This window comes from Amblyraja radiata, chromosome 16 (assembly GCF_010909765.2).
Source record: "Amblyraja radiata isolate CabotCenter1 chromosome 16, sAmbRad1.1.pri, whole genome shotgun sequence".
Lineage (NCBI taxonomy): Eukaryota > Metazoa > Chordata > Chondrichthyes > Rajiformes > Rajidae > Amblyraja > Amblyraja radiata.
Window position 1 is genome coordinate 32351822 of NC_045971.1, and position 16083 is coordinate 32367904.

A 16083-nucleotide genomic window follows, 5' to 3' on the forward strand; every position below is an offset into this window, starting at 1 on the left:
AAGAAGGTTGGCTTAGATTAAACAAGATCAAGATCAATTGGGAAAGTGAGACTAATACAAAATTGGGATAAGGATTGGAAGATGGAATGTAATTCGCACAAGCACAAGGTGGTTGGTTTTGGCACGTTAAACCAGGGCAGGACTTTCCCAGCAAATGGTAGATTCTCTAGAAAATGTTGTAGAACAGAGAGGAGTGGGAGTACAAGTACAGGCTTCCCTGAATATGGTGACACAGGTAGAGAGAGTGGTGAAGAAGGCATTTGACATGCTTGCCTTCATCGGTCAGGGCATTGAGTACAAGAGTTGAGACATCATGTTTCAACTGTTCAAGACTTTGGTGAGATGACACTTGAGTATTGTGATCAGTTCTTGTCACCTACCTCTGAGAAGAATGTCATTAAACTGGAAAGGATATAGAACTGATTTACAAGGATGTTACCGGGACTGGATGAGTTATATGGAGAGACTTGATAGGCTGGGGATTTTATAACTGGAGCATAGGAGGCTGATGGGGTGAGCTGAGAGAGGGGAGTAGAATCCAGAGGGGAATGGATACAGTCCTTTTCCGAGGGTAGGGGAGTATAAAACTAGAGGGCATAAATGTAAGATGAGAGGGCAATTACTTAAAGGAGTCTTGAGGTACAACTTTTTCACACAGATGTGGGTGGCACGGTGGCGCAGCGGTAGAGTTGCTGCCTTACAGTGCTAGAGATCCGGGTTCGATTCTGACTACAGGTGCAGTCTGTATGGAGTTTGTACGTTCTTCCTGTGATGTGTGTGGATTTTCTCCGGTTTCCTTCCACACTCCAAAGACGTACAGTTTTGTAAGTTAATTAGCTTGTCCCTAGTGTTGGTAGGACAGCGTTAATGTACGGAGATCGCTGGTCAGCGCGGACTCGGTGAGCCGAAGGGCCTGTTTCTGCACTGTATCTCTAAACAAAACTAAAAAAGTTAGAGGCAAACAAGGTTATTGAGCACGAAATAGGTCATTTGGATCTTGTTCATGCCAGCCATGTTGCCTTGTTGAGCTGGTGCCATTTGCCAGCAATTGCCCTATATATCTAAACATCCCCTATGCATGCACCTGTTCAAACGTCTTTCAGACAAAGTAATTGTACCACCTCCACAGCTTCCTCTGGCTGCTTGTTCCACATACCCACCATCCTCTGTGTGAAAAAGTCACACCTCAGGACCTACCTTGTGTATTTTCCCTCTCACGTTAGATATCTGCCCTCTAGTTTTAGACTCCCCTACCCTGGGATAAGCACTGTATTTATTCCCCTCTCTTTCTATTCCTCTGCCCTACCTCTCCCAGTACATCAGGCCCTCGAGCCCTGGCAATGTTCAACTCCACACCATCCTCACTCCTCCATCTCTGTATCCCTGCCTAAGGTGGGGACTGACAGATTCTTGATTCGTGAGGGTGTCAGGGGCTATGAGGAGAAGGCAAGAAAATGGGGTTAGGAAGGAGAGATAGATCAGCCATGAATAAATGGCAGAGTAGACTTGGCGGGCCGAATGGCCTAATTCTACTCCTATCCTTTTAGTTGCAGTTTGGTTTATATATAATAGTTTAAAAATATTCTTAATTGGTTTTTTTAGTGATACATCATGGGAACAGGCCGTACAGTCCACCATCCACATCGAACACGTTAGTTCTAGGTTGGAGGAGGAGGACTGGACTTGAAGGGCCAAATGGCCTAATTCTGCTCCTATGACTTATGAACGTATGAACCTGCAATACCCAGATTCGAACCTGATACCAAATTTGCTGTGGGGATCTGAGCCAGACCTAGGCACTGATCTTGGCAGCTCACTGAGCTCATGGGTAACTGATCATATCCTGGGTCTCCTATATGTACACCAAGCATCTGGGACAATGAGTCTGTTGTGGGTCAACGCTGCCATAACAATGAAAGCAATATTATCTGACTATGTTAACTGTTTGCACGCTAATATCACCAACAGTAATTTCTAAGTCTAAGGCTCGTTAGCCAATCTATATCAGGCATTAAATACTCACGCTGAACAACTGTTAGCAGAGATTCTTCGGCAGCTCGGATCTGCTTCCGTATTCAAGGACATAACTCATCGTGATGTATAAAATATGAAATGTTTGTTTCCTTTCCAGACTTGGAATTTGCACAGGATCTCTTGGATTACCAACTTCTAAATTAGTGTTCAAAATTGAATGAACCGGAAGGCAATTTGTACCAAAATAATATTGTAACGTGAGTATCCTGGACATCAGGTTTCCTTTACTGAGAGCATCAGTAAACAGAAGACATGAATAAGCCCATCTGACCATTTTTAACATTCAAATCAAACATTTGATCCTGTGTCCTCTCATGCTTAATTAAAGCAAGGGAGTTCTCCGTAAGTTCCACCTAATAGACAGCTGCAGCGAGAATTGCCATCCTTATAAGGCTGAATTATCATGCAAGCCTTTCCAAGAATCGCGATAATTTCCACCTATTGACAAAAGCTATTTGTTCACATCTATCTATCTATATCTATCTATCCATCTATCTATATATTACTAAAATTCTTGTCTTGTTTGTCTACGTGCATGCGTGTGTGTGATTGAGCTCAAGGAACTACGCCAAAACGGTACACAATAGCTCGAAAATTCAGTGTTGGCAGTTGCAGCTATGACGTCCTAATGGGATCTCACAGTCCTCCACCCAACATTTGCAACAATGTTGCCATCATAGAACACTTAGTCGTGGTCCTGGCAGCAAGTGATTGAACAGGAGGGGGAGGGGCCAGGGGAAGTGGAATTGGAATTTTTTTATTCCAGTGCTGGGGAGGCAGGGAAGTGTTGGAATCTTATGTTGGGGATAGGTTTGTATTGGGGGATCTGGCCTCCCGTCAGGGCTATGGTTGAGTGGTGGAATATTGTATTAGGTGCACAAGGTCCAATGGGTCCCACTTGGTCTAGTATATTACTGAAAGTCTCGTCTTGTTTGGATGTCTGTCTGTCTGCATGAGTGCGATCCCAAGGAACTACGCCAAAATGGTACACAACAGAGAGAAAATCTTTGCATCACCTTACTCAACATTGACCTGTGGTTGTTTGCATCAAGTTTCGTTCAGATTTATGTTATATTTCACAAGTTATCACATTTTTAAGTTTACTAAATCCACTTTGATATAAACTTCAACACTTCAGTGTTGGCAGTTGCAGCAATGACATCCTAATGGGATCTCACAGTCCTCCACCCGACATTTGCAACAATGTTGCCATCATAGAACACTTAGTCGTGGTCCTGGCAGCAAGTGATTGAACGGGGGGGGGGGGGGGGCCAGGGGAAGTGGAATTGGATTTTTTTTATTCCAGTGCTGGGGAGGCAGGGAAGTGGTGGAATCTTACATTGGGGAACTGGTTGTGTTGGGGGACCAGGCCTCCCATCGGGGCTATAGGTAAGTGGTGTAATATTGCGCTGGGGGAACGGGTTACGTTAGGGGAATGGGTGAGTGGTGGAAACGGGTTGCGTTGGGGGAATGAGTGAGTGATGGATTATTGCATTGGGAACGGGGACCAATGGGTCCCAACTTATATAGTATATTACTAAAACACTCATCTTGTGTTTTTCTACGCGCGCGCGCGCGCGCGTGTGTGTGTGTGTGTGTGTGTGTGTGTGTGTGTGTGTGTGTGTGTGTGTGTGTGTGTGTGTGTGTGTGTGTGTGTGTGTGTGTGTGTGTGTCTGCGTGCCTATGTGATCCTGGAATTACGCCAAATGGTACATGACGGCACTACAATTTTTCCACCACCTTACTCACAATTGTCCTGTGGTGTGGTGTGGTGTGGTGTCTCAAGTTTCGTTCAGATTGATGTTATATTTTACAAGTTATTCACATGTTTAATGTTTCAAAACCCCAATTTGAGAAAGGTTTCTTCACTTTGCACTGGCACTTCAATTCAATGAACTTTATTTTTCTGTTAGGAACTTTGGTTTCTGCAGCCATACAACAAAAATAAACAATTTTGCAAGACCACAACCAAATCAATTCACACGGACATCCATCACAATGAATCTCCTCCTCACTGTGATGGAAGGCAAAGTCTTGGCAAGTCCCGCGGCCGGTAAGGCCGCGCCGAGCGATGTCAGGCCCCGCCCTGGGTTGTTTTCAGCCCCGCAACTCGGGAGGGAGAAGCTGCCACCGTGGGAGCTCCGAAAAGCGGTCTCCCACCAGGGACCCGTGAGCTCCCGATGTCACCATCCACAGGCCTGCAGCTGGAGCCTCCGAAGCTCCGAAGTCTGGTCGCAGCCGTGCGTCACCACAGTTCCCCATACTCCGAGGCCGGCCACCCCCACGATGTTAAGTCCGCAGGCTCCGCGACTGGAGCCCCCAGGTCGTTCCGGCTGGAGGCCGCTCCATGGTGCTAGGCCCCAACGGAGACCCGACAGGGAAAAGGTCGGGTCTCCCTTGCAGGGAAGAGATTTAAAAGTTTCCCCCACACCCCCATCTCCCCCACCCGCCCCCGACATATACACAGTCAAAAACAATATAAAAACCACAGCAAACTACACATTGAACAGGGCAAAATATTTTTAAAAGGACAGATGGCTGCAGGGGCCACTGCCGCAAGGCGCCGCCATTTTGCACAGCTTACAGCTATGATGTCACAATGGGATTGTAGCCCTGCTCACTACAATGTTGCTATCCTAGGACACTGACTCTTGCCAGCCCTAGCAAGTGAAATTGCTTTTTTTTTAAAGTTTAAAATGAGGGAGGGTGAATAAGGGAAAATGAGCCGCCCCTGGCAGTTGGGGGCTATGGGTGAGTGGTGGAATATTGTGTTGGGGGAACGGGTTGCATTGGGGAACGGATGAGTGGTGGAATATTGCGTTGGGGAACGGTTTGCGTTGGGGAACCAGGCCTCTCATAGAAACATAGAAACATAGAAAATAGGTGCAGGAGTAGGCCATTCGGCCATTTGGCCCTTCAAGCCTGCACCGCCATTCAATATGATCATGGCTGATCATCCAACTCAGTATCCTGTACCTGCCTGCTCTCCATACCCCCTGATCCCTTTAACCACAAGGGCCATATCTAACTCCCTCTTAAATATAGCCAATGAACTGGCCTCAACTACCTTCTGTGGCAGAGAATTCCACAGATTCACCACTCTCTGTGTGAAAAATGTTTTTCTCATCTCGGTCCTAAAAGACTTCCCCCTTATCCTTAAACTGTGACCCAGTGTTCTGGACTTCCCCAACATCGGGAACAATCTTCCTGCATCTAGCCTGTCCGTTCCCCATATGACAGGGACCCATTGGGTCCCACTTGGTCTTGTATCTATATAATACTAAAATTCTCATTTTGTTTGTTTCTATATGTATGCGATCTGGGACCTACGCCAAAATGGTACACGGTTGCGCAAAAAGTTTTGCGCCACCTTACTCACCTTTGTCCCGTGGTCGTTCCTATAAAGATTTGTTCACATTGATGTTATATTTCACCTTATTCATAATATTTAAATTCTAAGAAGAATTTAACAGCTAAATCCTTACAAAGTTGCATACAAAGTTGCAATTGAGGAACACTCAGTCCTTCCAGCAAGTTTTTAGCTCAACAGGAGAGGGAGGGGGCAATTGCATTCTTTTTTTAAATCCTCGAATTAAGAGGAGGGGGAGGCAGTGCTTGGGTATACGCCCCTGCACAGTTGGGGGTTATGGGTGAGTGCTGGAATATGGGGGAACGGGTGAGTGGTCAAATATTGCGTTGGGGGAATGGGTTGCATTGGGGAACCAAGCCTCCCCTGTGTCAGGGACCCAACAGGACCCAGTTGGTCTAGTATATATTACTAAAATCTCATCTTGTCTGTGTGGATGTCTATGTGCATGTCTCTCGTGCCCTGAATTATGCCAAAATGGTACATGATAGCACTACAATTTTTGGACCACCTTACTCACCATTATCCTGTGGTGTGGTGTAACAAAGTTTCGTTCAGATTGATGTTATATTTTACAAGTTATTCACATTTTTAACTTTGTGAAAAATGTCTTCCATCTGCACTTGCAGTTAGCAGCTATGACGTCACAATGGGATCTCATTTACATAAACTGCTCTTCAACAGTGTTCCACAGTGCAATGAAAGATTTGTTACATTGTTGTAAGGAGGGGGAGGGGGGAGGTGAAATGTTATTTAAACATTGTGTTTAGTGGGGGAGTGCGATAGGGGAGAGGTGAGGAATGGGGAGCATGGTGATAGAGGGAGAGGAGGGGGGTATGGAGGGGAGATAGTTTCTGGAGGGAGTGACTGAGGGTAGGGGAAAGGAGAGGGAGGGAGAGGGAATGAGAGGTGAGGAGGGAGTGGGGGAGGGGAGGACGAGAAGGGAAAGAAGAGGGAGGGTGAAGAGGTAGGTGAGGGAATGCTGGAGCTTGAGGGGAATTGAGCTGCGCCTGCACAGTTGTGGGCTATCGGTGAGTGGTGGAATATCGTATTCGGGGAACAGGTTGTGTTGGGGAATGGGTGAGTGTTGGAATAATGCATTGGAGGAACGGAGCCCAACGGGTCATGGAGGTGGGGAGGGGAGAAGGGTTATTGAGGGAGGGAGAGAGTGACTGAGGGTAGGGAGTGACTGAAGGTAGGGGAAAGGGGAGGGAGGGAGAGGTGAGGGAGGGAGTGGAGGAGGGAAGAAGGAGAGGGTGGGGGATGAGGGGAAATGAGCCGCGCCTGTGCAGTTGGGGACTATGGGTGAGTGGTGGAATATTGCGTTGGGGAACAGGTTGCGTTGGGGGAACAGGTGAGTGGTGGAAACTGGTTACGTTGGGGGAATGGGTGAGTGGTAGAATATTGCATCGGGGAACAGGTTGCGTTGGGGGACCAGGCCTCCCGTGTGTCAGGGACCCAACGGGTCCCATTTGGTCTAGTGCATGATAAAATGGCCAAGTTTTAGTTGCTTAGGTGGCTGAAAGAAATTAATGGGCAGAACTGGGCAAAGTGGAAATGAAACATAGACACAAAGTGCTGGAGTAACTCAGCGAGCCAGGCAGCATCTGTGGAGAACCTGGGTAGGTGACGTTTTGGGTTGGGAACCTTCCTCAGACTGATTGTAATGGGGGGTGGGGGGGGGGGGGACTGGAAGTGAGAACAAAAACAGGACAAATCAGGGCCAGCAACAGATGACCTCAGGCAAGGAGGTTTCCACTTCGGCTGATTGTTGGCTAGAGATGGTAGGTGCCCAAGAGGGATACATCATTGTGACTGAGGGACTGGTTAACCGACTTTTAGTTGAGGAAGGTGGGGGGAAAGAGGGAGGGAGGGGAGGGGGTGGAGGGAGGTGTTTGTAGGTTATTATTATTAAAGGAGAAGGTGCTTGGCCAGCTGAAAGGTCTGAATGTGATAAATCACCTGGACCACATGGAGTTCACCCCAGGGTTCTGACCAAGTGGGTTTTGCCCGGGTGCTCTGGTTTCCTCCTACACTCCAAAGACGTACATGTTCGTTGGTTAATTTGGCTTTGTGGCCACGGTGTTTCCGCGCTGTTTCTCAAAACTAAATCTAAACTAAACTAAGTGGGGAAATTCCTCCTTTGCGATTTATTGAATTAGTGCTGAAAAACTAGCCAAACTAATGTCAGGATTTATCTTCGTAGAATTGGCTCAGATTGGAGAAATAAGTGAAGCTGCAGAGCCCAAGAATCAAGATCAGATTTATGTTTAAATGATATCCAATTAACTCAAATGTTTACTAATCATGAATGCTAATCAACATGAACATCTGCCACTGATTAATGAATGTGTATGTCATATAAACATACTAAAGCTATTGAAAGTCATACAACCAACTGGCGGAACGTTGGTGCAGCGGTAGAGCTACTGCCTTACAGCGCCAGAGGTCCAGGTTCGATCCTGGCTACGGGTGCTTGTCTGTATGGAGTTTGCACGCTCTCCTAGGGACCTGCGTGGGTTTTCCCCAAGATCTTCGGTTTCTTCCCACACTATGTAACTAGCTTAGTATAAATGTTAAAAGACAATTGTCCCCAGTGTGTGTAGGATAGTGTTAGTGTGTGGGGATGGCTGGCTGGTGCGGACTAGGTGGGCCGAAGGGCCTGTTACCATGCCGTATCTTTAAACTAAGCTAAACTAAACGAAATCACGAGTGTGCATTGGAAATCATGTCGGCTTGGTGTTTTTTAACAGCAGTGTGGCTCTTAGGGTGACTTGTAGTCTCCTCCAAGCAATCAATGAAATCAAGTTTAATTTAGTTACTAATGTATAGTTTATTACAACTTTACAGAGAAAATTTCAGCCCCCTCCAAAAAAAGTCTTATCCTTCATAATTGATACATCTTACATCCCCAAGTTAACAATACAGTTAACACATTAACAATACAGATAACCAGCCTTTTAGGCTATAAAGGCCATGGGGTTTAACCCTTAAGAACTTTTGTAGTGCAGTTGTAGTGTTCACAAAATCCAGTCCGCTCTGGAAATAGTTCAAAACAATCACATTCCCAATATTTGAAGATTTGCCAAAGAAAATGTTGAGATGAACAGAGAGAAAGAATCAGATTTATTAATTGATCCTGTTTTTTCTGGTGGACTCATCTTATTTGTAACCCAGAGCAGAAAAAACATTATTTTCACTTGGAGATTGAACAATGATTGTGTATCAAAAACAAAATGCATCTGTGTACATATTCTTTATCCTCCATTGTAATTGAGGAACTAATGCATAAAATAAAGCAAGTTGGTAACTGTGCCTAGAGAAAGTAAGAAAGAGATTCTGCTATTTCATAACGTGTGGATAAAATGTCTTAAAGTATTTAATCCAACAAGTTATTTGCTGGCGAAGGTTGACACAAAATGCTGGAGTAGCTCAGCGGGACAAGCAGCATCTCTGGTGAGATGGAATGGGTGATGTTTTGGGTCGAGACCGTTCCTCAGACTTTGCTGGAGAGGCAAGCACTAATAGCTACGCATAAATACATGCAAATTTATCTCCTCTCATTATCCTAATAAATGTTCCCACATTAGACAATCATGGACTCAATGCCCAGTTGAAATACACCAGCACATAGTGCAGATTGAGTCATAGAGTCATACAGCATAGAAACAGGCCCTTTGGCCCAACCTGCCCATGTTGCCCCGTCTACACTAGTCCCACCTGCCCGTGTTTGGCCCATATCTCTCTAAACTTTACTGTCCATGATAGATGTGTGGGTACAGTGATCTATCAGAGAGATCATCGTTCAGAAGAGAAGTTATACTTGGACTCCATGGAAGACATAAGAGATTACATGACACTACACAAATTAGTGTAGTATATTTCTCCCTGGTGACCGTGTCAATATTTATCTCTTGACTAATATCAATAAAGTGAATTATTTGACTGTTTATCCCGATTTTTATAATTTATTCATTCAGAGGATGTGGATATCACTGACAAAGCCAGCCATCGGTTCAGTTCAGTTTACTGTCACATGTATTGAGGTACAGTGAAAAGCTTTACTGTACCTTGGCAATGGATGTGTGTAAGAAGGAACTGCAGATGTTGGTTTAAACCGAAGATAGACACGAAAAGCTGGAGTAACTCAGCGAGACAGGCAACATCTCTAGAGAGAAGGAATGGATGGCGTTTCGGGTCGAGAACCTTCTTCAGACTGTTTAGGGATTAGGGAAACGAGAGATATGGACGGTGATGTGCAGAGATAAAGAACAGTGAATGAAAGATATGCCAAAAAGTAATGATGATAACGGAAACAGGCCATTGTAAGCTATTTGTTGGGTGAAAATTAGAAGCTAGTGCAAATTGGGTGGGGGAGGGATAGAGAGAAGGATTGACCCAGCATGTTTCCTTTCTCATCGTTACTTTTTTGCATATCCTTCATTCATTGTTCCTTTTGTGTCTATGCTCGGCAATGGATACTTGGTAATGGTTCCAATAATAAATACAGTACCTCAGTGTCCATTGCTGTGCTCAAGAAGGTGGGGTGTTGAGCTATCTTCTTGGATATCTGCAGGCACTTTCCATAGTGCATTTACTTATTAAGTTCCACAGTTTAAGTGCTATAGAAGGAGTGACAATATATATCAAGGTCAGGACAGTTTGAGAATTCCATGTCCCCATGTAGTTGTTTGCGTAAACTTGCATTGCACAAAATGGCTGCTTCGTTTTCCAATATTCTGCCAGTAAGCACACTTAAACATGTACTGGCCATGGAGTTTTTAAAAAGGTGAAATGAGCAAGAGGATTAGGAGAACTCAGAAGAGATATCTTTTGAAGAGGATCTCAACGAAGGAGAAAGTTGGGATGTGAAGAAGTGTAAAGAGAGAGAGAGAGAGACGGGGAGCTAAAGCAGTCAAAGTTGCAGCTGCCTAAGGGGAAATTCTATTCTCATACCAGGTCACCACTGCACCTTTGAAGGCAGCAGCAAAACTTTGAATTGGCAGACTATATCCTTTGTAGCAAGTGGGCAATGAAGAGAGGAGATTGGAACTTTTCCTAAGGCATCATCATGGTTGAATGTAATTTCTAGCAAATAGAAAGAGGACATTGGGCAGAATGTTCAAATTGCCCATCCAAGTGTTGAATGGTTTAATCCTTTCAATGGATGGACTCATTGACCTGGATTTGATGAACCGTTACATTGTGGTCAATAGCTAATTGGCAGGTTAGAATCCAGAATGGACTAAATAAATGGGTTGGAACCCAAATGATGTAATCTGATAAAAGGGTCCATGTCCAGCTGGAAGTGGCCGCAAGAAGCGTTTAGTCTAGGAGCCATCCTATTACTTTTGGACTCTAGATATTAGAGATACAGCACGGAAACAGGCCCTTCGGCCACCAAATCCACATTGACCAATGATCACCCCGTCCACTAGTACTATCTGATACACTAGGGACAATTCACAATTTTACCAAAGTCAATTTTACCAAAGCCAACCTGCAAACGTGTACTTTTTTGGAGTGGGGGCCTGGAAAAAACCCATGCAGGTCACGGGGCTAAATGTACAAACTCTGTACAGACAGCAGCTGTAGTGAGGATCGAACCCAGGTCTCTGGCGCTATAAGCCACCAACTCTATCTCTGCGCCACCATGCCACCCCATTTAGTTGATTATCACATTTAAGAATTAACCTGCGGTTAGGTGTTTTAAATACTCTTACAATCGGTTAATTTGAACCTTATCTCACAGAAAGAGTCATTCATCTATCATGCACTGCCCTAATTTCTCATAATCTTTCAAATTTATCATTATCAAGTATATCAATAGTCTTTCAAAAGTTGCTATTCTATCTGCTTTCAACAGCTCCAATCTGCGACATACAGGTCACATCATGGTGCGGTGGACCTTTCTTTCTTTTAGTAAACCCTCTAGTTCTTTAGGTAATTACTTAAAATGTGTCCATTTGTTACAGACACATTTGCCAGTGGAAACTATTTCTCTCCACCTACTGGAGCCATGTTGTATTCCTTGATTCAGAAATAACTGACTCACGATGTACCTTAACTGGAGAAAAAGTTAAGACAAAGAGACTAATTTCATTCTTAAATATTAAGCCGCATCTTGGGAGTGTGAATGAGGGACATTACTTGAGCTTGATACTGCATGAGGTTATACAAAGACAAAATGATCTTTCATTGTTTCTTAGGTGAAGGGTTTGGGATGAGTATAGATGGCTACTTGGTGAACAGCATAGACACAGTTGGACCTATTTCTGTGCCGTATGGTTCTGTGACTCTGTGACATTTCTGGTTAATGGCCATTTCTGAAAATAATATAAATAACCAAGGAATTAGGAGGAGCCTTTGATTTGGCAAAGCAGAGCAGGATCTAAAGCTGCTACCTCAGAGCTCCAGCTATCTACATTGATCCAGACCTCTTGTACTGTCTAAGTTGGAGACTTCATATTCTGCATGACTGTGTGGGTTCCCCTCAGGTGCTCTGGCTTCCTCCCACATTCCTAATGAAGGTGGAATATCCGCAGCTTGTGGATTATCCGCAGTGGAGGAAACTCAGGGTGGAGGTGGTAAGCATGTAATGGGTTACCATAGAAAATAACTTGGGGGATAGGGAGACACAAATAGCTGGAGTAAAGGCCTGTCCCTAATTCAACGACCTTTTTTACTCATGGACATTTTTCATCAGGCTAGAAAAACGCCGCGACCTACTTGATGCCACGAGTACCTACGACTAGCATCACGACCTCCCTACAACCTCCCACGACCTCCTACGACCTCGTGACGACCATGCTGCGAGTATGATTCAAGGGCAAACTCGGCAGAGGTCGTGAATTAGGTCGTGAAAGTGGGACATGCCCTTAACTCAGCGGGTCATGCAGCATCTCTGGAGAAAAGGAATAGGTGACGTTTCGGGTTGAGAACCTTCTTCAGACTGAGAGTCAGTGGAGAGGGGAATGAGATATAAAGATATATACCTGTACTAGGAAAAATGAGTGGAAGATATGCAAAAATGGCGATAATCAAAGAAAGGTGGAGCCCACAATGGCCCACTGTTGGCTGTAGGACAACAAGCTATACAGACAATGGAACTTGACAGGACAACAGTCAAAACTAGTAGGACGACTAGGGGGTGAGGGGGGGGGGGTGGATGGAGAGGGGATGAAGGATAGGGATTGCTCTGAGATGTGGCACAGACTCAATGGGACAACTTACCTTCTTCGATGGAAAGAGTTATGTATGGATAGGGCTATATATAAGAGCTCAATCTATCTATTTTATTATCCATGAGAAATGCAGTGGAAAATACAGGGCTGCATTGTTTTAGATAAGAACGTTAAGCAGATAGCACAAGAGCACGTCCTTCGGCCCACAATATCTGTGCTGAACATAATGCCAAATACCTGGTGTCAAGGGTTATGGGGGGAAGGCAGGGGAATGTGGTTAAGAGGAAGATATAGATCAGCCATGATTAAATGGTGGGGTAGGCTTGATGGGCCAAATGATCTAATTCTGCTATTACCTATGAGCTTATGAACATCACTTATCTGCCAGAACATAATGCATTGCCCTCCATTCCCTGCATATGTGCCTATCCAAAAGTCTCATGAATGCCACTATCGTATCTGCTTCACCCACCACCCCCAGCAGCATTTTCCAGGCACTCGACACCCTCTGTGTAAAAATCTTGCCCTGCACATCTCCTTTAAACTTTTTCCCTCTCGCCTTAAAGCTCTGCGCTCTAATATTTCGTTTTTCCATCCTGAGTAAAAGCTAAACAAAGAAACTTGGTGTTCTGTGAATGAAGATAGAATGTGATCACATGCTGGCATATTGGGGGAGGCCCATGAAATAATAAAGTCAACATGGAAACGGACTAGACAGGAAAAGCTGGAGTAACTCAGCAGGACAGGCAGCATCTCTGGAGAGATGGAATGGGTGTTGTTTCGGGTCGAGACCCTTCTTTCAGTCCCACTGATCTGTGCCAAGGTTTATAGTGAAATTATTGCCGGTCCATATGATACATTCTGAATTCTGAACTGAATGGCTTTGATGGGTGCTTGGTGGACATATTAGCTTCTCCTCATTCCAGATGTCATCATTGTTAGTGGGGTTAGGGAGGAGTTTACTGCCTTCACTGCCACTCTCATCTCTGCCTGACCAGCAGTGATTCTATGTTGACACTGTCTGAGCATCAGAGATTTGACAAGGATTTAGTGATTTTTTGCGCTATTTAGTAAAATAATCTTTCCCCGAAGATATTTCATAAGCGTCAGCTTTCTGGAAAAAGGAACAAGACCAGGAGTGATCAGAATGCAGATCATTGCATTAATTTAATTTAATTCGCTGCTCTGCTGTAAAATGCCAATGCAACTTTGTACATCATTATTAATGATCTGTCACGCTTCCTGCCAACAGTCTTACATCATTAGATTTGGCCTCAGTTATAAATAAAATGTTGGCTGTCTCACATGCAGTCCATTACAAGAATTCAACAATATTTACAAACTAAAGCTTGCCTGATGTAATTATATATTAAAAACAAGACATGCAGCTGTGCACAGGAATTTCTTCTCATCTTGGAGAACATTGACATTTTATCAGTGATAGGAAGTACCACAATGCAGGCTAAGTTTCTGCCAAAGTAAGACTATGAGCAATATCTCCCCCAGAGAGAGAAATTTAAATAACAGTAGACCAATGTTGAACATTCAAATAAATAGAAGTTTGCTAAAAACCAAAGGATTATATATATACTATAGAGGTCATCTGAGCCATTGCTATTGGGCATTTGCTGTGCCTTTCCATACAATATCAATTACTGGAGAATCATAGAATGATACAGTGTGGAAACCGGCCCTTCAACCCAACTTGCCCACACCGGCCAATATGTCCCAGCTACACTAGTCTCATCTGCCCGCGTTTGGTCCATATCCCTCCAAACCCGTCCTATCCATGTACCTGTCTATAGACGCAAACAACCTCTGTTCAAGCTAGGTTCATATAATAAGCATTTATTTATATAGGTGCAACATAAGCAGTGAAAGCAACAGTGAGAAACAGGACTTCCACCTTTCAATTGTATTCTATAATTTTGCTTAAGTCTATTTAGATGTTGGATTGGCAGCAGCAGGAATAAGGGTGATTGCCTCGCCATGGCAACACTAGCTTACTGGCTGTTACCACCTATAACAAATTTCAAGATAAAGAGTAAACCTGTGCAATGGGACTGCGATATTAGGTATGTCAGTCTTGAAGGGGTTAGGAAAATGATTTATAGTTGTGATCCATATTTATTCTGATCCAGTAAAAAAAAACATTAATGCTTTAATAAATCAGTGGGGTCAATTTGTTTGAAATAAAATCTATGGCATTAAAGGAACTAAAAGACTTTTTAATGTAAATAACTTTGAAATGAAACTGGAAAAATGACTTTTGAGCTAACATATCACACATGACTGTACACAAAAATGCTGGAGAAACTCAGCGGGTGCAGCAGCATCTATGGAGCGAAGGAAATAGGCAACGTTTTGGGCCGAAGCCCTTCTTCAGATGACATGACTTTATATCACACATGACTGTTCTTTTAATAGCTCTTACAAGGCAACACAGGTTTTTATGTCAAATTAGGGTGGCACAGTGGTGCAGTGGCAGTGTTACTGCTTCGCAGCGCCAGAGACCCAGGTTCGATCCTGACTATGGGTGCAGTCTGTACGGAGCTTGTATGTTTCCCTGTGACCATGTGGGTTTTCTCCGGGAGCACTGGTTTCCTCCCACACTACAAAAATGTACAGATTTGAAGGCTAATTGGCTTGGTAAAATTGTAAATTTTCCCTAGTGTGTGTGGGATAGTGTTCGTGTGTGGGGATCGCTGGTCTGCGCTGACACGGTGGGCCGAAGGGCCTGTTTTCACGCTGTATCTCGAAACTAAACTAAACTAAAGTTAAAGCCATTATTTTCTGCTGCCAAAATGACAAAGTTCTAATTATTGAATTAAATAGGCTTTTGTTAAAAGGTTTTCCCTTTGAAAATGTCTGGACAGCTTACTTAAACCAGACATCAGAAGTCACCACACTAGCCAGCATTAATTTGAACATTATATTGAATGAAGAACCACATTGATTCGCCTAGTTTGAAAACTTGGGCGGAAAGTGTAGCAAGTTGGCTTTCATAGGCAAGTCCATATGACACAGAAATGACATTGGATTTGAACCTCTGATATAATTCCTTGTTTGCATTGTAAAATGGACTTGAAGCACATGAGTCTAGAAAGCTAAATTTGTCACTGTCTCATGGTCATACAAATAGGTTCACATAGATTTGATCAGTAAGGAAGTCGGAGGTTACGGGGAGAAGGCAGGAGAATGGGGTTGAGAGGAAAAGATAGCTCAGCCATGATTGAATGGTGAAGTAGACTTGATAGACCAGCCTAATTCTGTTCCTTGAGCTGATTCCCGATAAAAGACCGCACCAATATGTTACCAAATAGTGAAATTCTCAGATACCATACTCCTTATCCATAGTAAGTAATAGGTAAAAGTAATCACATGTTTTTAAGATTCCCTATTGCACCATTTTCTAAATGAGTTCCTAATTGCCTGTTGAGACTACCCAGAAAATATGTAAATCTCTCAAAACAGTGATATTAGGTGGTGTTGCATATA